We start from the raw sequence: 12478 nt of genomic DNA, 5'->3' as shown, positions 1-12478 counted from the left end.
GATCCTGGGTATCTGGCACACCAATGTGTTATTATCTGGCTGGCATCACACACCATCTGCACATTGATGGAGTGGTATAGCTTCTGATTGCGGTACACCACCTCCACGGCATGTGAGACTACCAACTCTACGTGGGTGCAGTCGAGGACACCAATTACATTGGGCATGCCTACCAGTGCATGGAATGTTATTTTGGTGGCATTCGCCTCCTGTGGTGTCCGTGGTAGGGATATGTAGGTCCTTGCGTGCTTTAGTAGTGCATCCAGCACTTGGTTTACCACAACAGAGAAGCATGATTGCGCATGCCATCCATTTGGCACAGAAGTGGAGCACAGATGCCACCTTCAGCAGAGGGGGGATGGCTGTGTGGATGTTGATCAGGCTAACCAGGTCTTCCTGTATTAATTCCAGTATGGTGGTGATGGTGTCCCTGTCCATGCGGTACAGGGTGTGGATCTGTGCTGGGGTTAAGTCAAATGGATTGGCCCTTATACGTGGAATTGATGGCTGTCTGCAGGGAACAACTGCTTGCACTGGTGGGATTTGCTGGGCCGGTCTCACCCTCCTTCTCCTCCTGCATCTCCTCTGTGTTGCCTGTTGTACTGCCTGCTCAAGGAGTAGTAGTGCAGGAATGTCCTCCAGCCCCAGTATGGCAAGTGCAAGTGGTATCATTCATTTTGGTGTTGGAAGGGGTGTGGTGTGTGGGTGTGCTCCTTTTGTGCTGGGCCTGACTCCATTGCCTCCACCTGTGCTGATTGTGTGCACCTGTGGCAGTTGGTTACATAGCAGATTGCTGTTAACGGGTGATCTGTGACGCCGGTATCGCCAGCATCAAGGTGGCCCTTCTTACCGGCATCTGGATGCCGGTATGTGCATGTCCGTGTGACTCGTGATGTCCTCTTTCTTGCGGCATGCCGGTATTACGGGCACAGCATCCCCGCGCACGCCCGCATTCCAGTACGGTGGTGCACGGCCACAGCGGGTCCTTGTCGATGCCGGTAGGACCGGCGTCTAGGGTCGTAATACTGCAGACCGGTAATGGATGCGGGTATTGCCTTACTGGCTCCGTTATTACCGGACCGCCAACATCATAATGAGGACCATTATCCACACAATAAAATACAATTAAAAACACCACAATATACATACACAAAAACGTCATAAAGTGCAATGTGCAAGAAGGTGCTATAATGGTTGATATCCACCAAGAACGTCCTCAAGATAAGGATGTGCATAAAAAGGGGGAGTATACACACACGCAACTAGAAGGCATAGGTAGACAATACTGTACCAACTAAAATCGAACACCCATACATAGGTTCAACAAAGAGTAATAATAAAGTCAAAGTCTACTCGGCAAGACAGTTTTCTGGCAACTGTCTTCCGGATTTTTATGGAGCTCTTCTGACGAGTATGATTTGATATGATATGGCATTTATAACGCGCCTATACACAAGTGTTTGAAGGCGCGACCAGGCATGGGAGGGGAACAGAGGGAAGACAGAGACAACGATCCTACTAGGCCGGGTGACATTGAGATTGCGCATGTGCAGGGGGTGGGGAAGGAATAAAGTGCGGGGGGAAGGGGGAGGGGGCAGTGTAGTGCATAGGATAACAATAAAATATATAAAGACAATAAATATCAAGTGTCAAGTACTAGTAGGAGCTGTAGGGATACAGAAACAGTGCCTGAATGCAAGGGTTGCCAGGAGGGCAGTGCAGGTATGCAACTGGCGGGAAGTGGACCTGGGCCCGAGATCAGAGGTTAGCTAGGAACCAGTGCACAGATTCAGCCAGATTAGCAGGGGAGAGGAGGAGAGAAAGCAGAAACAAAGAGGAAGGTCTTGAGTTGTTTCCGGAACCGCAGATGGTTCTCCCCAAGTTTCAGAGAGGCAGGGAGGCTGTTCCAGAGGGAGGCCCCAGCAGAAGAAAGAGATCTACCACAAACTTGCAGCTTGGAGAAGTGACTAACCCTGAGGGAGTTGGAGGCGGATGAGCAAAGAGCGCAAGAAGGAAGATATTGAGGAAGAGAGAGTTGAAGGTATTGAGGTCCCAGAAGTCCTTGTGGACAATGCAGAGGGTTTTGAACTTAATCCTCACCGCCACTGGGAGCCAGTGCAGAGATTTAAGTCCTGGAGAGATACGATCCCTGGGCTTGAGGCCAAGGACAAGTCTTGCAGTCCTGTTTTGGATGAGTTGCAGAGGACGGAGAGTAGAAGCAGGCAGATTTAAAAAGAGGCTGTTGCAGTAGCCAAGCCAGGAGAGAACCAGAGCTCTGGAGACAGTGAGCTTCTGGGTGATTGAGAGGAAAGGAAGAATACCTCTGAGGAGGTGCAGCTGGTAGTGTGACTTCTTAGAGACATCAGAGATGTAAGGAGAGAAGGAAAGTGTGGAGTCGAAGATGACCCCAAGGTTTCTTTGCCTCACAGGTGGGAGTGATAGGAAAGGAGGAAGCAGGTGTGCCGATGAGGAGAATCACTGTCTTACTGGCATTAAGGCAGAGATCATTGGTGGCACGCCACTCCTGTATGGCGAACAGACAGTCAGAGATGAGAAAAGGAGAAGAGGTGGCAGAAGGGGGCCTGGAGATGAGTTGAGACTCATCTGCATAGCACTGAAAGTAGGGGCAGAGAGCGGCAATGCGGAAGGCAAGAAGTGCCAAGTATTGTTTGAACAGCCAACGACAGAGGTTAGACCCCTGGGGAACACCACAGGCAGAGATAGAGATAAAGGAGAGGAAGAACCCAAGTTGGACCTGGGAGTGTCGATCGGAGAGGAAGGAGGTCAGCCAAGCCAGGGCCTGATCAGTGATACCCAGGTTATCACGGAGACGGTTGAACAGGATGGCATAGTAGACCGTGTCAAAGCCAGAAGAGTGATTGAGTAAGATGAGAAGACAGTGGTTTTTGGAATCGAGGTTCCTCCTGATTTCAACATCTCTCCTGCATAAGGAAATTTTTTCATCAGGACAGGCTATCAAATATTGATTTCATTTCAAAGAGTTAATGGATCAAGTAGGTTCTGACATGTCACTCAACTGAACAGCATCTCCAGCAAGCCAGGGAGAAGTGTTCATAACCTCCTCTGCTCCTCACAGCATGTCATTTCTAATGGCACTCAGATTCACCTCATAGTCAATCCACTGCTCCTCCAATCAGGTAGCATGGAAAGAATATAGCATAATCCAAATATGCATAAGTATCTGCAACGCGGGAGCACTGCAACACTTTTAGCACACATATTCATCACAACTAAATGAGTTCTAGGTTTCCAAACACTCCACGAAAACTGTATCAATTCGAAATAAGGACCTTCGCTTACTCCCAACACGGCTTAGTGGTGAAATTAGCACCATTTCTCCTTCACCACATTCCGACTAGATCCATGCCAAGCTACCAATAACAAATGGGGTCCTTCATGAGTAGGTCATTTATTCGGTTGAATGAACCACCTAAATAAATAGAAGCCTGAAATCGTAAGTCACCAATGTTATGCGTAAAGATTTCGATACACAGTAATATGTGAGCAGATGAAAAACCAGAAGCAACATTCCCATTCTCTCCCAGATGGGGCCCTTCCTGAAATCCCCATTATCTGCCATTTCACCCCCTCTCTCCCGCTTCTTCCCCCCAATACTCCCTTTCCATTACCCCCTAAAGGGGCAAATTGATATTTCAAAACTGGTGTTTTTACCAGTGACATTTTAAGACCAGCACAAAAGCTGGGAACATCACCAGAAAGTGCTAAAGGACTTTAGCACCGGGCAGGGGGGGGACCAGTCAATCAGTTGGCTAGGTATGCAGGCTTGCACTGATGGTATAAGCCCACATTCCAAGCCGCCTCACGTCCGACTCCCCCGCCACCATCTTCCCCCGCTGTTAGGCATAATCCTGTGCAGCTGCCTTAGGGGGCACTACAGAAGATTAGGACTACAGGTGAGAGCAATAAATCCCCTTTGGTATCAGTCTGTACCACAAACATGTAGTTGGTAGCTGTGGCTGAGCAGTCAGACTTATCTCAAGAGGGAGATGAGCAGTATTCAAGGTTTACACAATAGGCCTTCAGTACTATGGGACAAGGAAACTCTGACCAAATCTTTGTAGTAAAAAATATGTATATTTATTTTATACACTTCTAGTAAACACATCTATCACAGTACTTAAAGCAAGTTAAATTCGGTCAAAGAAAGTACACACAACTCCCTAGGTAAATTGTAGACAAGTTTGAGCAAGAGTGAAAACTGAGCAAAACGGCACAGTGTAAACCAAACACAAATGGCACTCTAGCAATTTCTCACAAGGGAGGGAAAGCACAAGTTATACAGAAATATCTTCTTACACACCCTACCAACACTTTCCATAAGTTTGTGAACCCGTTTAAGCAAGGCAGTGCATCAGTATAGAAAATACTTAAATGAAAACTGAGCAAAAGGGCATTTCACCAGGTTTAAAAGTGGAAGGAAAGGGTGGTTATTTTTTAATGTTTTATTTTTTTTATTTTATTGTGTGCGGTTTACAAAAGAAACCTTTACAAACGAAATCCTTAAATACAAAAAAAGAAAAAAATAGAAGAAAAGGAATCATACATTACTGTTACGTTACATATTGATTTCATTTCATTACCAATAAGATAAAAAAAACACATACAGATCCAAATATTCTTTTTCTATCAGTAAGTAACATATAAAAGTCAGTTAAAACATTCAGTGCACATTAACATTTTTGACACAAATTTGATAGTTAAGAGGAAAAAAAAATCCCTTTACATAAAAAGAACGAATTTAACAGCAGTATCAGTTCAAATTCCAGGGTTTGTATACATACATGATAGACTTGGTAGTATATAAAGATGGAATTCATCAAACAAATTGGTCAAATAGGAGGGGGATACAGATCAAGAGACTTAATAAAACCCACCACAGAGAGACCGTCTTTAATTTTAGAAATTGAAAGAGACTGAGACCAAATAACATTCTCTGCCCCCAATAGAACCAGGGTATTGAATCTGCCTAAGTAGATGTCTCTAAGTCCTTTCAGAGCAGTACATTCTAAAAAAAGATGGCGTGTAGATTCAATTACCCCGGGGGGGGGGGTGACAGAATCGACATAAAAGGTTGAAATCACTAATCTCCTTCCTTCTATAAAGGACTTCTTTAGTAGGAAGGAGATTCCATCTGAGTTTCAGAAGAAGTGAACGATAATAGCGGTTTGGAAATTGATTTAAGATTAAAGACAGGCAGCCTCTTTTCTTGTGGTCAAATTGCAGGTCACCGAGAGACGGGGAAGCATTTTTTTTTTTAATACTACGATCATGCTATAGTTCAATAAATTTATAAGATTATAAAGTGCACCGCCAGCTTGGCAAAAAGGTGTGCTCTGTGAGGCACGCAGCCCTTTTGTACGACACCGCCTAGTAGGCACAGACATTTTAAAAAATCAAAAAATTCTAATATTAAATTATATTAGTGGTTCACTGAACCAGGCTTCTGTCCATCTGTCTTAACCCTTGTATGGGCTATTTAAGTGCTTATTCAGTGCTTGGGTTCAGACGAGGTAAGACCTGTAGCCCCACCCCCTCCATCAATGTTGCAATCTTCCAGCGGTCCCCAGAGCTGCAGATTTCACCAGGTTCTTCCGGGTGTTCAAAAGCAGCACCAATGAACTGCCGGTACACCCGGGCCATGTAATTCTCATGCCGCGGGAAGAGGCCTTCCAAGAAGCCGATGTGTCCTCCGTGCATGGTCACCAGCAGAGCCATGTTGGGGATGGTCTGGGCGATATCCAACGGGATCGTGTGGCATGGTGAGAAGGGGTCATCACTGGCATTCAGGCAGAGGAGGGGAGTGGAGATCTCACTAAGCTTGTAGTCTGGACTGGCCTCGTAGTAATATTCCTCACACGTCTTGTACCCAAACACGACCGAGGTGTACCGTTCATCAAACTCACGGAGGGACCGCCCCTTCAGCATGTGATCCACGTCCACCTTGCTCTCCATGACCTTCCTATGTCTGTTGATGGCTTTGCATAAGCCGGATGTCAGGCGCTGGTTGAACAGAAGGAAGTTCAGTGGCTCCTGCAAGGAAGAGCTGGACTCAAATGTATCCCAAATGACTGAGAAGGTGACTCCTGTAAACAGGTCGGAGTCGTTCCCTTTCCGAGCCAGGTAGTTCAATAATGTCATCCCACCCAGAGAGACACCGACGGCAAGGACCGGAGCCTTGGGGTATAAGCTCTTCACATGAGAGATCACAGTTTCCAGGTCTTCATTGTTGGCTGCACAGAAGGTGCGGTAAATCAGCAGCTCTTCTCCTCCAAACCCTCTGTTGTTAAATACAATGGCTCTGTATCCTTCCTGGGCCGCCTGCCTCACCATGTGCAAAATATAAGTCTGTTCGCTGTTGCCTGTGAGGCCCGGCAGTAGAAACACAGTGGGGCGAATAGCCGAGTCTGGGTACCGCAGACTCTCTTCATTGTCTGACCAGTCCATGGAAATCTGTCCCTCATCAGCAGTAGCAATTAACTCATCCCTGTAGGTCAGGTTAGGCTTTGATTTTAGGATTACCCTGAAGACCTTCTGGAGTCGTCCCCCAAAACACCCGGCGTGGGATAGAACTTTTCGGTCACCACGGAGCACTACTTCTGCAAGAAGGACTTGAAGGCTGGTGCTGCCACCAACCGGGGTCTCTTCGGCACGCAAGGTCCAGTAGTAGCAGAGGTAGGCCGTGCTGACCCCCAGAATCAGGGGGCAAGGCTTGCCCCAGTTCTGGAGCAGGGCGTCGTGCAGGATCTGCGAGTAACCGAAAGGGTGGTTATAAGGAGTAGGTGCACCAACACATTTCTAGTTGAGAAGCAATCTAGAGAAGGCAGTTCTAACAAATTTAGCCAGAGTCAGTAGGCCTGTGCCAGAGTCAGTGGTACAGGGCAAGGGCCCAGGAGCAAAATGTTCTTGTAGCTGCAGTCAAGTCTTTGGTTAACAATTTTGAAAAGGTGGATGCAGAAGGTAAAAGACAATGTTAAAAGAGAGGGGTGGCCAACCCAACAGGTAGGTAAAGGATTTAAAACACCTTTAGCACCACCACGCAGAAAGGGCGGCCTGGCGGAACAATGTACCTTATAAATGAAGAAGTGGCTCCTGAGCTGGTGGTTGTTCCTGGTAGTTCCTGCAGTTCGGGGGACCCAGCAGAGGAAGAGAGGCTATCGTCATGGAGGAAGGTTCGAGTTACTGCACTACCCAGGGATGAAACCAGCCGCGGTGCTGCCCAACAAATAAAGGTACTCTCCTTTAAATTGCGGTCCAGATGGACTGGTGCCTGGCTATCCGGTCTCCGAGTATGGGGTACTGGCGATTCGACCAAGGCAGGTCCGGTAAGGTGATTGGCAAACTGGTTGGCCCCACCAGCTCAAGGGAAGATGGCTCTTGCAGATTTAGATCTTCTGTCGTTGTGTGGAGAAAAGTGGTGAGACGCTGCAGCAGGGCTTCACCGGTGGTTCAGTCATTACAGATGTCTTTGGCTTCTCTCCTCTTTGGCTTCTTAGTTCCAGTGGCGACGTCTTGTTCTTCCAGTCCTCAGGACCCTGCTTTTATGCAAAAAGATCCCCATTCATACAGCCTAGCTGTCACTCACACAGTGGAGTGGTCATCTTGGTGGGAGACCATCCAGCCTATCAGGATAGAGTGTGACATGGGTTGCTGAGGCAACCCTGTCCAGGGGTCCTTCCCCCCTCCCACACAATGAACCCACCCCAGACTCTGTGGTGCCGAAAGGAGGGCTTCTCGGCAGAAGCCCGCCAAAAGGACAAACAAATGCTTCCCGAAATGGGTTAGGAGTTTAGAGAAAGACATGAGAAAGAAGTTATATTAAAGTTCTGGCAAATAAAACCTACCAGAGTAAAGTTAATATTAAAATACACTGGCGGTATGTTAGAGGCAGTCAAAAAATGTGGTAGCCTCGAACAATGGGAAAATCCCATAGGAAAATATTTGCGGTTGAATATTTACCGTAGTAACCACTGCCACCAGCCAGAAACTTTTGAGAGAGGGACTGTACGGTAGGTACCCTCTCGAAAATGAACGTAAGGGAAAAACTATTAACCCTTACCAGTACTTCCATAGTAAGATGGGTTGTACTGTTTTAGTTCACAAAAGTTGACTAGTAAAGTCAATGGGGACTTTACATGCCCTGGGAGACAGTAGTCAGTCCCAGGGTATGGAGTCTATGTTTGGGGGTCGCTACCACACTTCTGTGTCACTACACAGAGGGTGCTGTGTAACACATGTGAATAAAGATGGTTCCTATGGAGGTGAGAGAAACCCCATAGATTTTAAACACAAAAATAGCCTAGAACACACATAGCAAAAATACCTAAGAGTGGGAAAAGAGTCTCACTCTTAGCAGGAGAAAAAAACAAACCCTTCAAATCCAGCAAAGCTGCTGGGGGACTCTATAGGTAAGGGAAATTAGCCATAAAATGAGAATTCTCCCTAAGACCCCCCACCATCTTCCCCCATCCCGTCCCCCTTTATTGTTTTTAATCCCTCCCACTCTCAACTTATCTTTTTGCCACTGCAGCCGCCCCTCCCTCTCTGTGCGGAATGGCCGCTTTTGACAGGGAAGATAGGCTCCGTACAGAGCCACGCCTTACCTTCCATTGGCAATCGTGTTGGTAAAGGATTTTCCTTCGTACAACAGGAGGCCGTGCGTGTCCCGTTCGAGGACGGAAAATCCTATTTTTTTTAACACCCTGTGTTGCCTCTTTGGTAACCTGGGGTGCTAATGGCCTTAACACCCTCTCTGGCGGTCCGGATTGGGTGTTATCGGTCCAGGGCCCTCTTAAAAAGCCCTCCCTCCACTTGGGCCTTTGACTCGTGCCACAAGAAAATAAAAAGGACGCGAGAAGGACTACATTTCTGTGTCACAAGATCACAGCAGAATCAGTCATGGGAGATAATGGGTGGTTGGTGTAGGCGAGGCCGCTTCAAAAACGGAAACCACAGTCAATCATGCAGCCATCTAAATAATGTCATTTCAATGCAGACAAAAGTGGCATAATGCGTTTTTTATTCTGCAGGTATTTTAATTTCAAGCATTGCTAAACAAGGCTCTTTTTTCTTAATAGCATTCTAACTAACAAAATTAACTGCACTTTTTCCTCTCATTGAACAGAGAATGGGGCGGGGCTTTCATGTGCTCAATTCACCACACATCTGCAATGTCTTTCTCATGCCTAATGAAAGTAAAAAGTGTTGCAGGTGATATACGAGGGGGAACCACTAGACAATAATTGCCTTTATCCCACAACAGTCTAGTATGCTCGCCCAGCTCCCTGCCCCCAATAACAATCCAAGCAAACAGGATTTGTTGTTAACCGTCAACAATATTGCAGCAACAAAACGCAATACAGGAAAGCAGAATTTCCTAAAGGCTGTGCATTCTGAAAAGCCATTAGGATTGTGGCAAAGTCGGATACAAGCACACACAGAAACTGCGAGAGAGGTTTCTGCACAACCCTCAGGCGAGGGTTGTGTAATCATCTAACCAAATTGCTGAACTGAGTGCCACCCAAAAGGAAAGAACAGACACGCCGATGGTAGCTGCAGCAGTGCCATCAGGCTTTACCTTAGGAGGGAAGAAGTCTGGGGACGCATGATTAATCCCAACAGTCACCACAAAATAATGCTCCACACGGGTTTGCTGAAAATATATACACTTTATTATAAGGTCACACACACACAAAAGATTGATGGTGGGAAAAATAAGTGCTCAGGTTGCACAGGACCCATAGCAAAGCATAGTGTAAATACAAAAACAGTAAATTGCCAGTAAAGTCTCCATGCCAGGTGGTAGGCACTCTTAAAGAGCCCAAATTGAGAAGAATAGCAATGTTAAGGCTTCAGGGTTGCCCTGAACAATGGGAGGATAGCTCAGCGGCAACATGCTCGCCTTGGAAGCATGACGACATGGAGCAACACACGTTCGATCCCTGGCTCCGCGCTTAGAAACCACTGGGTGTTAAGCGCATTATAAATAATCTATCAAACAAAAAAACACACTGAGACCCATGGGCGTGTTGCGTGGAATAAAGCCATTTATAATAATAATAAGATTAAAAAACAAACTGGCAGAAACTAGGACTCAAACATACCCCTTAGTACTCTAATGGCTACCATAAAGGTACATTGGACTACTAATGCAGTAAATCATTCATATTGTCTCACATTTAAATACTAGCTGCCAACAACCTACCCCTGAAACCAACGTAGGGTGATAATGGCAAAACGTGGAGCCTGGGTGGCACTCCTGGGACAATATCATATACCTCAAGAATGGAAAGAAGGAATGCAGTGGGAGAGGGACTTTAGCAAAAGTCCCCCCGACCAGCAAAGTAAATTACAAGCCGCACAAAATAAAGCAAAAAGCGTAGGTGTCCCATAAAATACTACTGTAGCATGTATAAAAATGGAATTCTGCCCTAACAGATACTTTACTTGTACTACCTCTCGTTTGACTACATCTGCATTAAACCGTTACGCCTGTATGGAGGATCTCAGAACGTCTCATATGGGAGAACATTTAATTTTGCCAGTTATTTCTATTTTGAATCCTATATGGGATGGTTTTAGCTTTTTTTCAATAAAAAAACACAAACAACAGAAAGTGTATTCAAGTTGTTTTTAAAATAACCTAATTCAGTCCACACCCCAATGAAAAATGGGAAAAAGTTATAAAAATAAGAATTGTCAAAACCAACAGTTTTAGCTTTTGTGTAGTCAAGAGAGATAAGCATTTGCCAGGCACCGCCAAAATGGTGCTACATGGCCATAAGATGGCAACTTCTGGAAATGATAGTGTTAGGGCAAATGCCTGTCTAAGACAGATACATATGCCAAACTGTTGGTTTTGTCAATGCCTGTTTTAGTAGGACCTTATTGCAAGGGATAGACACATATCAAGTGGCTGAAGGCACACTTGGTTACAATATTTGTATTATGCTCAGTGTCTCCCTTACAAAACATTCCACAAGGACAATGGGCGCTGTAAGATTCTAAGCACCTTTTTCACAGTTACCTCTTGCTCCTAATCTATTTAATCTGTTTTGTGATGGTACCATATTATAATAGTGGCGGGAGGGCTGCAACGGGTGTTATCAGACTTTACCCTTGCTATGACCCCTCAGCTTCACCTTGGGCCAGAATCTCTAGTGTTTTTGATAGCACCAATTGCAAGCCAGTCCTCTAGACCTTGAACGCCTTGTTGCTATCAGCCCTGACAATTTTTAAGACTATCAACTGAAGGAAAGCCTCTTGACTTGCCAAATCAGGATTCACCGGGAGAACGATTTCCAATTTAGATTTGACGGTGCTTATTTCACTTGGGGGCCATACAGTGAGAAGGATGAAGCTGGGTGCTTACTTGCACATATCAATGACTGCTTCTGGGGGTATACTCATCACTGAAGGGACCGTGCAAAAGGCCCTGAAGGAATTGATCATTTTTGGTGCGTCAACTTCCTCAAAGCAGATTTGAGTCACTTGTTGGCCACTCGCACGCTGGCCACCGACCGGCGGAATGAAAGAAGCGATAGAATCTCACCATGCACCATGAAATGTTTGCTTAGTCCTTGGTCATTGGGATTATTCTCAGCTGATCACAGAACTTAAATTACAAAAGGCATAATGGTAGCAAAACAAAACCAGCCGCAGACTGAAAATTGAATCCTGGCCAACAGACCTTTCAGACCTAGCTTCCACAGGGAGAGCGACCTGTAGAGGTAAAGGACAAGCTGGAGATATCGCCTGTAAACCTATGACTAGATTTTAATGAATTGATACGCTAACTAGAATGAGATTGTATCAGGTCAATTTACAGAAGCTCTTGCTATTGGTAGTCCTGTTGTCCCTGCTGTTCTGAGTCGCTTTGCTTCCCTTCTGTCACTTCTAGACATTTCCAAGCTAATATTGCCATCCCCGCCCTTTGCCAGCAGAGCTGGTAAACTCCTTTTTCTCCTTTCTGCTTACCCAGCACTACTCTACTGGGCCGCTCGGGGCACATCTAATTGCTAGCACAGAAGGGGGATCCCTTTCCTTTGTGGATGTTGCTGTTCCTCTGCTCCAGGGGTGTTCCTCACCTTCATAACTCCTGCCGCATGACCGACCTCACCCCCTTCTCCCAGTGAAAACACAGAAGCCTGAAATCAGAATAGCAGCGTATTGCAGAACCCAGTATCATGACCTGCTCCTCTGGGATTTTTGGATTCATGTCTAACCAACATAGGACATAGACCTTTTTCAGCTGCACAACCGGCCTCTCGAGCAAGCTATGATAATAGATTGGATTGATCTTGCTCCATTCTACACTTTAGGAAGGCTGTAGTCTTCAAGGGGTATCTTGCACACATCTGATCTCGACTCAACCCTACTTATCCCTCTGCTGAACCCCCCACCGACCCCCTAACCGTTGCACCCCTACCCATTCCAGCAA

General features: G+C 46.1%; 1 protein-coding gene and 1 pseudogene across 1 annotated transcript in view; both read right to left on the bottom strand.

Annotated features, from left to right (window-relative positions):
* Positions 1–12478, bottom strand: part of LOC138521115 (alpha-1,3-mannosyl-glycoprotein 4-beta-N-acetylglucosaminyltransferase C-like) — a 303408-nt gene that overhangs the window by 219132 nt on the left and 71798 nt on the right. The window lies entirely within an intron of this gene.
* LOC138522111 (protein ABHD1 pseudogene) overlaps positions 5114–12478 on the bottom strand; it is a 45460-nt pseudogene continuing 38095 nt past the window's right edge.

This window comes from Ambystoma mexicanum, chromosome 13, assembly GCF_040938575.1.
Source record: "Ambystoma mexicanum isolate Mex_15411 chromosome 13, UKY_AmexF1_1, whole genome shotgun sequence".
Classification (NCBI taxonomy): Eukaryota; Metazoa; Chordata; class Amphibia; order Caudata; family Ambystomatidae; genus Ambystoma; species Ambystoma mexicanum.
This window is presented reverse-complemented; position numbering and strand designations above follow the sequence as displayed.